Consider the following 12,500-nt stretch of genomic DNA (forward strand, 5'->3'; position numbering starts at 1 on the left):
TTAGAATTTTTTTCGGGTCGGTACAAATCAGTAACCACTGACACTTAGAATATTTTCGGGTTGGTATAAATCAGTAACCACTGACACTTAGAATTTTTTCGGGTCGGTACAAATCAGTAACCACTGACACTTAGAATATTTTCGGGTTGGTATAAATCAGTAACCACCGACACTTAGAATATTTTCGAGTTGGTATAAATCAGTAACCACTGACACTTAGAATTTTTTCGAGTTGGTATAAATCAGTAACCACTGACACTTAGAATATTTTCGGGTTGGTATAAATCAGTAACCACCGACACTTAGAATATTTTCGGGTTGGTATAAATCAGTAACCACTGACACTTAGAATTTTTTCGGGTCGGTACAAATCAGTAACCACTGACACTTAGAATATTTTCGGGTTGGTATAAATCAGTAACCACCGACACTTAGAATATTTTCGAGTTGGTATAAATCAGTAACCACTGACACTTAGAATTTTTTCGAGTTGGTATAAATCAGTAACCACTGACACTTAGAATATTTTCGGGTTGGTATAAATCAGTAACCACCGACACTTAGAATATTTTCGAGTTGGTATAAATCAGTAACCACTGACACTTAGAATATTTTCGGGTTGGTATAAATCAGTAACCACCGACACTTAGAATATTTTCGAGTTGGTATAAATCAGTAACCACTGACACTTAGAATATTTTCGACTTGGTATAAATCAGTAACCACTGACACTTAGAATATTTTCGGGTTGGTATAAATCAGTAACCACCGACACTTAGAATATTTTCGAGTTGGTATAAATCAGTAACCACCGACACTTAGAATTTTTTCGAGTTGGTATAAATCAGTAACCACTGACACTTAGAATATTTTCGGGTTGGTATAAATCAGTAACCACCGACACTTAGAATATTTTCGAGTTGGTATAAATCAGTAACCACTGACACTTAGAATTTTTTCGAGTTGGTATAAATCAGTAACCACTGACACTTAGAATATTTTCGACTTGGTATAAATCAGTAACCACTGACACTTAGAATATTTTCGGGTAGGTATAAATCAGTAACCACCGACACTTAGAATATTTTCGAGTTGGTATAAATCAGTAACCACCGACACTTAGAATTTTTTCGAGTTGGTATAAATCAGTAACCACTGACACTTAGAATTTTTTCGGGTTGGTATAAATCAGTAACCACCGACACTTAGAATATTTTCGAGTTGGTATAAATCAGTAACCACTGACACTTAGAATTTTTTCGGGTCGGTATAAATCAGTAACCACTGACACTTAGAATTTTTTCGAGTTGGTATAAATCAGTAACCACTGACACTTAGAATATTTTCGGGTTGGTATAAATCAGTAACCACTGACACTTAGAATTTTTTCGACTTGGTATAAATCAGTAACCACTGACACTTAGAATTTTTTCGGGTTGGTATAAATCAGTAACGACTGACACTTAGAATATTTTCGGGTTGGTATAAATCAGTAACCACTGACACTTAGAATTTTTTCGGGTTGGTATAAATCAGTAACCACCGACACTTAGAATTTTTTCGGCTCAGTAGAAATCAGTAACCAAGCGCATTTTTGAATTGGTTACTGATTTCTCCGTTCGAGTTGCGGCTGCGGTTGGCTTCAAATAGTGGTGGGGGCTTAATTATCGCCGAGGGGAGCATGTCCCGGTGGTGTGGCCGAGGATGGAGTGCCTTTTGAAGGGGGTGTTTCTGAATTTGGACCCTTTTTGAGTTGCATGGCCGGATGGGTGTGGTTTTGAAGGGTGTGTCTGTCTGGAGTGGCACCGGCGTTGGTGTGAGGCTGAGGGTGGGCGTTCGGTTCCTGGTTAGGGATAGGGAAAGGGTGAGACTTAGCTTTAGTGCTCGTGCCCCCGATTTTGGTAATGTTTGACGTCAATTTTCCAAGGAGGCGAATGCAAGGCTTCAGAGGGACTTTGAGTGTTCGGGGGCGGGGTAGCTCAGCCGGATTTGCCCCGGCGGTTCTGCGGACGGTGTTGACTTCGAGGGCGGACCGGCCCCCGTGTTCAGTCCGAATATCGTGCATTGTTAACGGCGGGAAGTGTTCCAAAAGGGAATGGGATTGAATGTGACTGCTGAAGCCGACTTTGAGACCTGTAACGCGGGTAGCTCAGCCGGATTTGACCCGGCGGTTCTGGCGACGGTCTCGCCTTCGAGGGGGGAGCGCCCCGCGTGTTCAGGCCGAATTTTGTGCATTTCCATCGGCGGGAAGAGGTCCAAACGGGAATGGGATTGAATGTGACTGCTGAAGCCGACATTGAGACCTCTAACGCGGGTAGCTCGGCAGGATTTGACCCGGCGGTTCTGCCGAAGGTCTCACCTTCGAGGGGGGAGCGTCCCGCGTGTTCAGGCCGAATATCGTGCATTGTTAACGGCGGGAAGTGTTCCAAACGTGAATGGGATTGAATGTGACTGCTGAAGCCGACATTGAGACCTCTAACGCGGGTAGCTCGGCCGGATTTGACCCGGCGGTTCTGGCGACGGTCTCGCCTTCGAGGGGGGAGCGTCCCGCGTGTTCAGGCCGAATTTTGTGCATTTCCATCGGCGGGAAGAGGTCCAAACGGGAATGGGATTGAATGTGACTGCTGAAGCCGACATTGAGACCTCTAACGCGGGTAGCTCGGCAGGATTTGACCCGGCGGTTCTGCCGAAGGTCTCACCTTCGAGGGGGGAGCGTCCCGCGTGTTCAGGCCGAATATCGTGCATTGTTAACGGCGGGAAGTGTTCCAAAAGGGAATGGGATTGAATGTGACTGCTGAAGCCGACATTGAGACCTCTAACGCGGGTAGCTCGGCCGGATTTGACCCGGCGGTTCTGGCGACGGTCTCGCCTTCGAGGGGGGAGCGTCCCGCGTGTTCAGGCCGAATTTTGTGCATTTCCATCGGCGGGAAGAGGTCCAAACGGGAATGGGATTGAATGTGACTGCTGAAGCCGACATTGAGACCTCTAACGCGGGTAGCTCGGCCGGATTTGACCCGGCGGTTCTGCCGAAGGTCTCACCTTCGAGGGGGGAGCGTCCCGCGTGTTCAGGCCGAATTTTGTGCATTTCCATCGGCGGGAAGAGGTCCAAACGGGAATGGGATTGAATGTGACTGCTGAAGCCGACATTGAGACCTCTAACGCGGGTAGCTCGGCCGGATTTGACCCGGCGGTTCTGCCGAAGGTCTCACCTTCGAGGGGGGAGCGCCCACCGTGTACAGGCCGATTTTCATGCATTTCCAACCGTGGGAAGGGGTCCGAAAGGGGATGGGGGTGAACGTGACTGCTCAACCCGACTTTGAGACCTGTAACGCGGGTAGCTCAGCCGGATTTGACCCGGCGGTTCTGGCGACGGTCTCGCCTTCGAGGGGGGAGCGCCCCGCGTGTTCAGGCCGAATTTTGTGCATTTCCATCGGCGGGAAGAGGTCCAAACGGGAATGGGATTGAATGTGACTGCTGAAGCCGACATTGAGACCTCTAACGCGGGTAGCTCGGCAGGATTTGACCCGGCGGTTCTGCCGAAGGTCTCACCTTCGAGGGGGGAGCGCCCACCGTGTACAGGCCGATTTTCATGCATTTCCAACCGTGGGAAGGGGGCCGAAAGGGGATGGGGGTGAATGTGACTGCTCAACCCGACTTTGAGGCATCTAACCCGGGTAGCTCAGCCGGGTTTGACCCGGCGGTTCTGCCGACTGCCTCGCCTTCGAGGGGGGAGCGTCCCCCGTGTACAGGCCGATTTTCATGCATTTCGAACCGTGGGAAGTGGCCCAAAAGGGGATGGGGGTGAATGTGACTGCTCAACCCGACTTTGGCGCTTCCGAGCCGGGTAGCCCGGCCGGGTTTGACCCGGCGGTTCTGCCGTCGGTCTCGCCTTCGAGGGCGGAGCCTCCCCCGTGTACAGGCCGATTTTCATGCATTTGCAACGGTGGGAAGTTGCCCAAAAGTCGATGGGAGTGAATGTGACTGCTCAACCCGACTTTGAGACTTTTAAGCCGGGTAGCTCAGCCGGGTTTGACCCGGCGGTTCTGCCGACGGTCTCGCCTTCGAGGGGGGAGCCTCCCCCGTGTACAGGCCGATTTTCGTGCATTTCCAACGGTGGGAAGAGGTTCAAAAGGGGATGGGAGTGAATGTGACTGCTCAACCCGACTCTGAGGCTTCTAACCCGGGTAGCTCGGCCGGGTTTGATCCGGCGGTTCTGCCGACGGTCTCGTCTTCGAGGCCGGTGCCTCCCCCGTGTACAGGCCGATTTTCGTGCATTTCCAACGGTGGGAAGTGGTCCAAAAGGGAATGGGGGTGGACGTGTCTGCTCATACCGACTTTGAGACTTGTAAGCCGGGTAGCTCAGCCGGGTTTGACCCGGCGGTTCTGCCGACGGTCTCGCCTTCGAGGGGGGAGCCTCCCCCGTGTACAGGCCGATTTCCGTGCATTTCCAACGGTGGGAAGAGGTTCAAAAGGGGATGGGAGTGAATGTGACTGCTCAACCCGACTCTGAGGCTTCTAACCCGGGTAGCTCGGCCGGGTTTGATCCGGCGGTTCTGCCGACGGTCTCGTCTTCGAGGCCGGTGCCTCCCCCGTGTACAGGCCGATTTTCGTGCATTTCCAACGGTGGGAAGAGGTTCAAAAGGGGATGGGGGTGAATGCGACTGCTCAACCCGACTCTGAGGCTTCTAACCCGGGTAGCCCGGCCGGGTTTGACCCGGCGGTTCTGCCGTCGGTCTCGCCTTCGAGGGCGGAGCCTCCCCCGTGTACAGGCCGATTTTCATGCATTTGCAACGGTGGGAAGTTGCCCAAAAGTCGATGGGAGTGAATGTGACTGCTCAACCCGACTTTGAGACTTTTAAGCCGGGTAGCTCAGCCGGGTTTGACCCGGCGGTTCTGCCGACGGTCTCGCCTTCGAGGGGGGAGCCTCCCCCGTGTACAGGCCGATTTTCGTGCATTTCCAACGGTGGGAAGAGGTTCAAAAGGGGATGGGAGTGAATGTGACTGCTCAACCCGACTCTGAGGCTTCTAACCCGGGTAGCTCGGCCGGGTTTGATCCGGCGGTTCTGCCGACGGTCTCGTCTTCGAGGCCGGTGCCTCCCCCGTGTACAGGCCGATTTTCGTGCATTTCCAACGGTGGGAAGTGGTCCAAAAGGGAATGGGGGTGGACGTGTCTGCTCATACCGACTTTGAGACTTGTAAGCCGGGTAGCTCAGCCGGGTTTGTTCCGGCGGTTCTGCCGACGGTCTCGTCATCGAGGGGGGAGCCTCCCCCGTGTCCAGACCGATTTTCATGCATTTCCAACCGTGGGAAGTGGTCCAAAAGGGAATGGGGGTGAATGTGACTGCTCATACCGACTTTGAGACTTTTAAGCCGGGTAGCTCAGCCGGGTTTGACCCGGCGGTTCTGCCGACGGTCTCGCCTTCGAGGGGGGAGCGTCCCCCGTGTTCAGGCCGAATTTTGTGCATTTCGAACCGTGGGAAGTTGCCCAAAAGTCGATGGGAGTGAATGTGACTGCTCAACCCGACTTTGAGACTTGTAAGCCGGGTAGCTCAGCCGGGTTTGACCCGGCGGTTCTGCCGACGGTCTCGTCTTCGAGGCGGGTGCCTCCCCCGTGTACAGGCCGATTTTCATGCATTTCGTACCGTGGGAAGCGGTCCAAAAGGGGATGGGAGTGAACGTGACTGCTCATACCGACTTTGGCGCTTCCGAGCCGGGTAGCTCAGCCGGGTTTGACCCGGCGGGTCTGCCGACGGTCTCGCCTTCGAGGGGGGAGCGTCCCCCGTGTTCAGGCCGAATCTTGTGCATTTCGAACCGTGGGAAGTTGCCCAAAAGTCGATGGGAGTGAATGTGACTGCTCAACCCGACTTTGAGACTTGTAAGCCGGGTAGCTCAGCCGGGTTTGACCCGGCGGTTCTGCCGACGGTCTCGTCTTCGAGGCGGATGCCACCCCCGTGTACAGGCCGATTTTCGTGCATTTCCAACCGTGGGAAGTGGTCTAAAAGTCGATGGGAGTGAACGTGACTGCTCAACCCGACTCTGAGGCTTCTAACCCGGGTAGCTCGGCCGGGTTTGACCCGGCGGTTCTGCCGACGGTCTCGTCTTCGAGGCGGGTGCCTCCCCCGTGTACAGGCCGATTTTCGTGCATTTCGAACCGTGGGAAGTGGTCTAAAAGTCGATGGGAGTGAACGTGACTGCTCAACCCGACTTTGAGACTTGTAAGCCGGGTAGCTCAGCCAGGTTTGACCCGGCGGTTCTGCCGACGGTCTCGCCTTCGAGGGCGGACCCTCCCCCGTGTACAGGCCGGTTTTCGTGCATTTCGAACCGTGGGAAGTGATCCAAAAGGGAATGGGGGTGAACGTGACTGCCCAACCCGGCTTTGAGACTTGTAAGCCGGGTAGCTCAGCCGGGTTGGACCCGGCGGTTCTGCCGACGGTCTCGACTTCGAGGCGGGTGCCTCCCCCGTGTACAGGCCGATTTTCATGCATTTGCAACGGTGGGAAGTTGCCCAAAAGTCGATGGGAGTGAATGTGACTGCTCAACCCGACTTCGAGACTTGTAAGCCGGGTAGCTCAGCCGGGTTTGACCCGGCGGTTCTGCCGACGGTCTCGCCTTCGAGGGGGGAGCCTCCCCCGTGTACAGGCCGATTTTCGTGCATTTCCAACGGTGGGAAGAGGTTCAAAAGGGGATGGGAGTGAATGTGACTGCTCAACCCGACTTTGGCGCTTCCGAGCCGGGTAGCTCAGCCGGGTTTGACCCGGCGGGTCTGCCGACGGTCTCGTCTTCGAGGCGGGTGCCTCCCCCGTATACAGGCCGATTTTCATGCATTTCGAACCGTGGGAAGTGGTCCAAAAGGGAATGGGGGTGGACGTGTCTGCTCATACCGACTTTGAGACTTGTAAGCCGGGTAGCTCAGCCGGGTTTGTTCCGGCGGTTCTGCCGACGGTCTCGTCTTCGAGGCGGGTGCCTCCCCCGTGTACAGGCCGATTTTCGTGCATTTCGAACCGTGGGAAGTGGTCCAAAAGGGGATGGGAGTGAATGTGACTGCTCAACCCGACTTTGGCGCTTCCGAGCCGGGTAGCTCAGCCGGGTTTGACCCGGCGGGTCTGCCGACGGTCTCGTCTTCGAGGCGGGTGCCTCCCCCGTATACAGGCCGATTTTCATGCATTTCGAACCGTGGGAAGTGGTCCAAAAGGGAATGGGGGTGGACGTGTCTGCTCATACCGACTTTGAGACTTGTAAGCCGGGTAGCTCAGCCGGGTTTGATCCTGCGGTTCTGCCGACGGTCTCGCCTTCGAGGGGGGAGCCTCCCCCGTGTTCAGTCCGATTTCCATGCATTTCCAACCGTGGGAAGTTGCCCAAAAGGGGATGGGAGTGAATGTGACTGCTCAACCCGACTTTGGCGCTTCCGAGCCGGTTAGCACAGCCGGGTTTGACCCGGCGGTTCTGCCGACAGTCTCCTCTTCGAGGCGGGTGCCTCCCCCGTGTACAGGCCGATTTCCGTGCATTTCGAACCGTGGGAAGTGGTCCAAACGTCGATGGGAGTGAATGTGACTGCTCAACCCGACTTTGGCGCTTCCGAGCCGGGTAGCTCAGCCGGGTTTGACCCGGCGGTTCTGCCGACGGTCTCGTCTTCGAGGCGGGTGCCTCCCCCGTGTACAGGCCGATTTTCATGCATTTGGAACCGTGGGAAGTGGTCCAAAAGGGAATGGGGGTGGACGTGACTGCTCATACCGACTTTGAGACTTGTAAGCCGGGTAGCTCGGCCGGGTTTGACCCGGCGGTTCTGCCGACGGTCTCGCCTTCGAGGGGGGAGCCTCCCCCGTGTTCAGTCCGATTTTCGTGCATTTCCCACGGTGGGAAATGGTATCTTTCATTACGGGGACAAGGGTCTGAAGCGGTGAAGTCAGTAACCGGCATAGTTAAGGAAAGGGTTCGAATTTTCTCAACAGTACGAAAAAAGTGAGCAGGGAAGCTAGAGAAGGTGTCAGTGAGTCCCAAACGAGTGAACCGCAAAACTTAGGGAAATGCCCGAAAGCGTTTTAAAGGGTGAAATCGGGAACGAGGAAATGATGGGAAAGTGCCTGAAAGTGCTAAATGAGTAAACAGAAAAACGAAGAAAAATGTTTGAAAAGAAGAAGTGAGTAACCAGGAAAACTTAGAAAAATGTTCAAAACGAAGAAATCAGTAACCAGGAAAACTTAGAAAAATGATCAAAAAGAAGAAATGAGTAACCAGGAAAACTTAGAAAAATGTTTAAAAAGAAGAAATCAGTAACCAGGAAAACTTAGGAAAATGTTTAAAAAGAAGAAATCAGTAACCAGAAAAACTGCGAAAAATGTTTAAAAAGAAGAAATGAGTAACCAGAAAAACTTAGAAAAATGTTTAAAAAGAAGAAATCAGTAACCAGGAAAACTTAGAAAAATGTTTAAAAAGAAGAAATCAGTAACCAGGAAAACTTAGAAAAATGTTTAAAAAGAAGAAATCAGTAACCAGGAAAACTTAGAAAAATGTTATAAAAGAAGAAGTGAGTAACCAGAAAAACTTAGAAAAATGTTTAAAAAGAAGAAATCAGTAACCAGAAAAACTGCGAAAAATGTTTAAAAAGAAGAAATCAGTAACCAGACAAACTGCGAAAAATGTTTAAAAAGAAGAAATCAGTAACCAGGAAAACTTAGAAAAATGTTTAAAAAGAAGAAGTGAGTAACCAGAAAAACTTAGAAAAATGTTTAAAAAGAAGAAATCAGTAACCAGAAAAACTTAGAAAAATGTTTAAAAAGAAGAAATCAGTAACCAGAAAAACTGCGAAAAATGTTTAAAAAGAAGAAATCAGTAACCAGGAAAACTTAGAAAAATGTTTAAAAAGAAGAAATCAGTAACCAGAAAAACTGCGAAAAATGTTTAAAAAGAAGAAATCAGTAACCAGGAAAACTTAGAAAAATGTTTAAAAAGAAGAAATCAGTAACCAGAAAAACTTAGAAAAATGTTTAAAAAGAAGAAATGAGTAACCAGAAAAACTTAGAAAAATGTTTAAAAAGAAGAAATCAGTAACCAGAAAAACGGCGAAAAATGTTTAAAAAGAAGAAATCAGTAACCAGAAAAACTTAGAAAAATGTTTAAAAAGAAGAAGTGAGTAACCAGAAAAACTTAGAAAAATGTTTAAAAAGAAGAAATGAGTAACCAGAAAAACTTAGAAAAATGTTTAAAAAGAAGAAATCAGTAACCAGAAAAACTTAGAAAAATGTTTAAAAAGAAGAAATGAGTAACCAGAAAAACTTAGAAAAATGCTTAAAAAGAAGAAATCAGTAACCAGAAAAACGGCGAAAAATGTTTAAAAAGAAGAAATCAGTAACCAGAAAAACGGCGAAAAATGTTTAAAAAGAAGAAATCAGTAACCAGACAAACTGCGAAAAAATGTTTAAAAAGAAGAAATCAGTAACCAGAAAAACTGCGAAAAATGTTTAAAAAGAAGAAATCAGTAACCAGGAAAACTTAGAAAAATGTTTAAAAAGAAGAAATGAGTAACCAGGAAAACTTAGAAAAATGTTTAAAAAGAAGAAATGAGTAACCAGGAAAACTTAGAAAAATGTTTAAAAAGAAGAAATCAGTAACCAGAAAAACTTAGAAAAATGTTTAAAAAGAAGAAATCAGTAACCAGAAAAACTTAGAAAAATGTTTAAAAAGAAGAAATGAGTAACCAGAAAAACTTAGAAAAATGTTTAAAAAGAAGAAATGAGTAACCAGAAAAACTTAGAAAAATGTTTAAAAAGAAGAAATCAGTAACCAGAAAAACGGCGAAAAATGTTTAAAAAGAAGAAGTGAGTAACCAGAAAAACTTAGAAAAATGTTTAAAAAGAAGAAATGAGTAACCAGAAAAACTTAGAAAAATGTTTAAAAAGAAGAAATCAGTAACCAGAAAAACTTAGAAAAATGTTTAAAAAGAAGAAATGAGTAACCAGAAAAACTTAGAAAAATGTTTAAAAAGAAGAAATCAGTAACCAGAAAAACGGCGAAAAATGTTTAAAAAGAAGAAATCAGTAACCAGAAAAACGGCGAAAAATGTTTAAAAAGAAGAAATCAGTAACCAGACAAACTGCGAAAAATGTTTAAAAAGAAGAAATCAGTAACCAGAAAAACTTAGAAAAATGTTTAAAAAGAAGAAATCAGTAACCAGGAAAACTTGGAAAAAAACACTTAGAAAAATTTTCAGCAAAGTGTGAAAAATATTCTAAGTGTCAGCGGAGGAAAATGCTGCAGCATCGGGAAAGATTCGCAAACTTACACCGAACATGTGCTCCGAAGTGCCGGAGGAATTGGGTGAATTGAGCCCGGCAAATGGCCAGCTGTCGTTTTGTGCCTGCAGCCCGAAAACTTTAACTTTGTCTGTCGCGGAAGTCCGGACCGAGAAAAATCCAAACGGTTTTGACCGGACCGAGTTCCAGACCGATGCAGTCAAATTTGGAATTCAGACCCATTCAGTGCCACTTGTAGTTTTTCCGCAGTGAGGTTGGCGGGGTACCCGGAGATATATGGGAACACGATTTTTAGAACAAAATGGCGGCGCGGGACCGTTCTGAAAGGCATCCGAAAAACGGTTCCACGGGCATAGCACTTTAATGACAGGTATGAGTGCATGCCGGAGAGCTCTTGGAAGTCGAATTTTTGACACTTTGTCAATTTTTTGACAGATTTGACAAACTCTTTCTGTCTGTTCTAAGAGTCAGTCAGAGACTTGTGCGGCGGTCTTTTGACACTATTGGAGGGCGGGCAAACCCCACGTTGACTCCGGCCGTCCCTCCACAGGCGCTCGTGTCCAAAATGAAGGCGAGAGACGCGAGTGGCCTGGTTCCCTTGGGTGTTGCCAAGAAGGCTGCGGGCTGACCGTTGCCTGAGCACTCCCTAAAGCCTCTTGTGATGAGAGCAGACCTCGCCTGCCGCACGACCGGCTCTGGGAGTCGTTGGGCCGCTATTTGTGAATAGTCTGGTCCTCCTCTGCCACCCGGACAAGCGCGATGGCTCTGCCGCCCTGCGGTGCTCGTCACCCAGGTTTGGGGAACACGATACTCGTAACAAAAATAAAAGGCGGCTCGGGACCTGCAGGCGAAAGGGGTCCCGTGGTGCTAAGCACGTCGACTTCGGGTCTCGGTGCAAGCCGGAGAGCTCACGGAAGTCTAAAGTTTTCGGCACGTGGTCGAATCTTTTCAAAGGCTTACCCGGCTCTTTCCGTCCATTCTGAGAGTAAGTCAGAGGCCGGTGCGGAGGTCTCTTGACAATCGGAGGGGGTGGTGGCCCTCCGCAGGCGCTCGTGTCGAAAATGAAGGCGAGAGACGCGAGTGGCCTGGTTCCCCTGGGTGTTGCCAGGAAGGCTGCGGGCTGACCCTTGCCTGAGCACTCCCTAAAGCCTCTTGTGATGAGAGCAGACCTCGCGCGCCGCACGACCGGCTCTGGGAGTCGTTGGGCCGCTATCTGTGAATAGTCTGGTCCTCCTCTGCCACCCGGCCAAGTGCGATGGCTCTGCCGCCCTGCGGTGCTCGTCACGCAGGTATGGGGCACACGATGCTCGTAACAGCAAATAAAGGCGGCTCGGGACCTGCAGGCGAAAGGGGTCCCGTGGTGCTTAGCACGTCGACTTCGGGTCTCGGTGCAAGCCGGAGAGCTCACGGAAGTCTAAAGTTTTCGGCACGTGGTCGAATCTTTTGAAAGGCTTACCCGGCTCTTTCCGTCCATTCTGAGAGTCAGTCAGAGGCCGGTGCGGCGGTCTATTGACGACCGGAGGCTCCCATGGGTGTTGCGATGAGGGTGGAGGGCACAGAACCTTGCCTTAGCACTCCCTAATAAAGCCTCTTGTGAAGAGAGCAGACCTCGCGCGCCGCACGACCGGCTCTGGGAGTCGTTGGGCCGCTATCTGTGAATAGTCGGGTCCTCCTCTGCCACCCGGCCAAGTGCGATGGCTCTGCCGCCCTGCGGTGCTCGTCACGCAGGTATGGGGCACACGATGCTCGTAACAGCAAATAAAGGCGGCTCGGGACCTGCAGGCGAAAGGGGTCCCGTGGTGCTTCGCACGTCGACTTCGGGTCTCGGTGCAAGCCGGAGAGCTCACGGAAGTCTAAAGTTTTCGGCACGTGGTCGAATCTTTTGAAAGGCTTACCCGGCTCTTTCCGTCCATTCTGAGAGTCAGTCAGAGGCCGGTGCGGCGGTCTATTGACGACCGGAGGCTCCCATGGGTGTTGCGATGAGGGTGGAGGGCACAGAACCTTGCCTTAGCACTCCCTAATAAAGCCTCTTGTGAAGAGAGCAGACCTCGCGCGCCGCACGACCGGCTCTGGGAGTCGTTGGGCCGCTATCTGTGAATAGTCTGGTCCTCCTCTGCCACCCGGCCAAGTGCGATGGCTCTGCCGCCCTGCGGTGCTCGTCACGCAGGTATGGGGCACACGATGCTCGTAACAGCAAATAAAGGCGGCTCGGGACCTGCAGGCGAAAGGGGTCCCGTGGTGCTTCGCACG

This window comes from Chiloscyllium punctatum, unplaced genomic scaffold, assembly GCF_047496795.1.
Source record: "Chiloscyllium punctatum isolate Juve2018m unplaced genomic scaffold, sChiPun1.3 scaffold_577, whole genome shotgun sequence".
Taxonomy (NCBI): domain Eukaryota; kingdom Metazoa; phylum Chordata; class Chondrichthyes; order Orectolobiformes; family Hemiscylliidae; genus Chiloscyllium; species Chiloscyllium punctatum.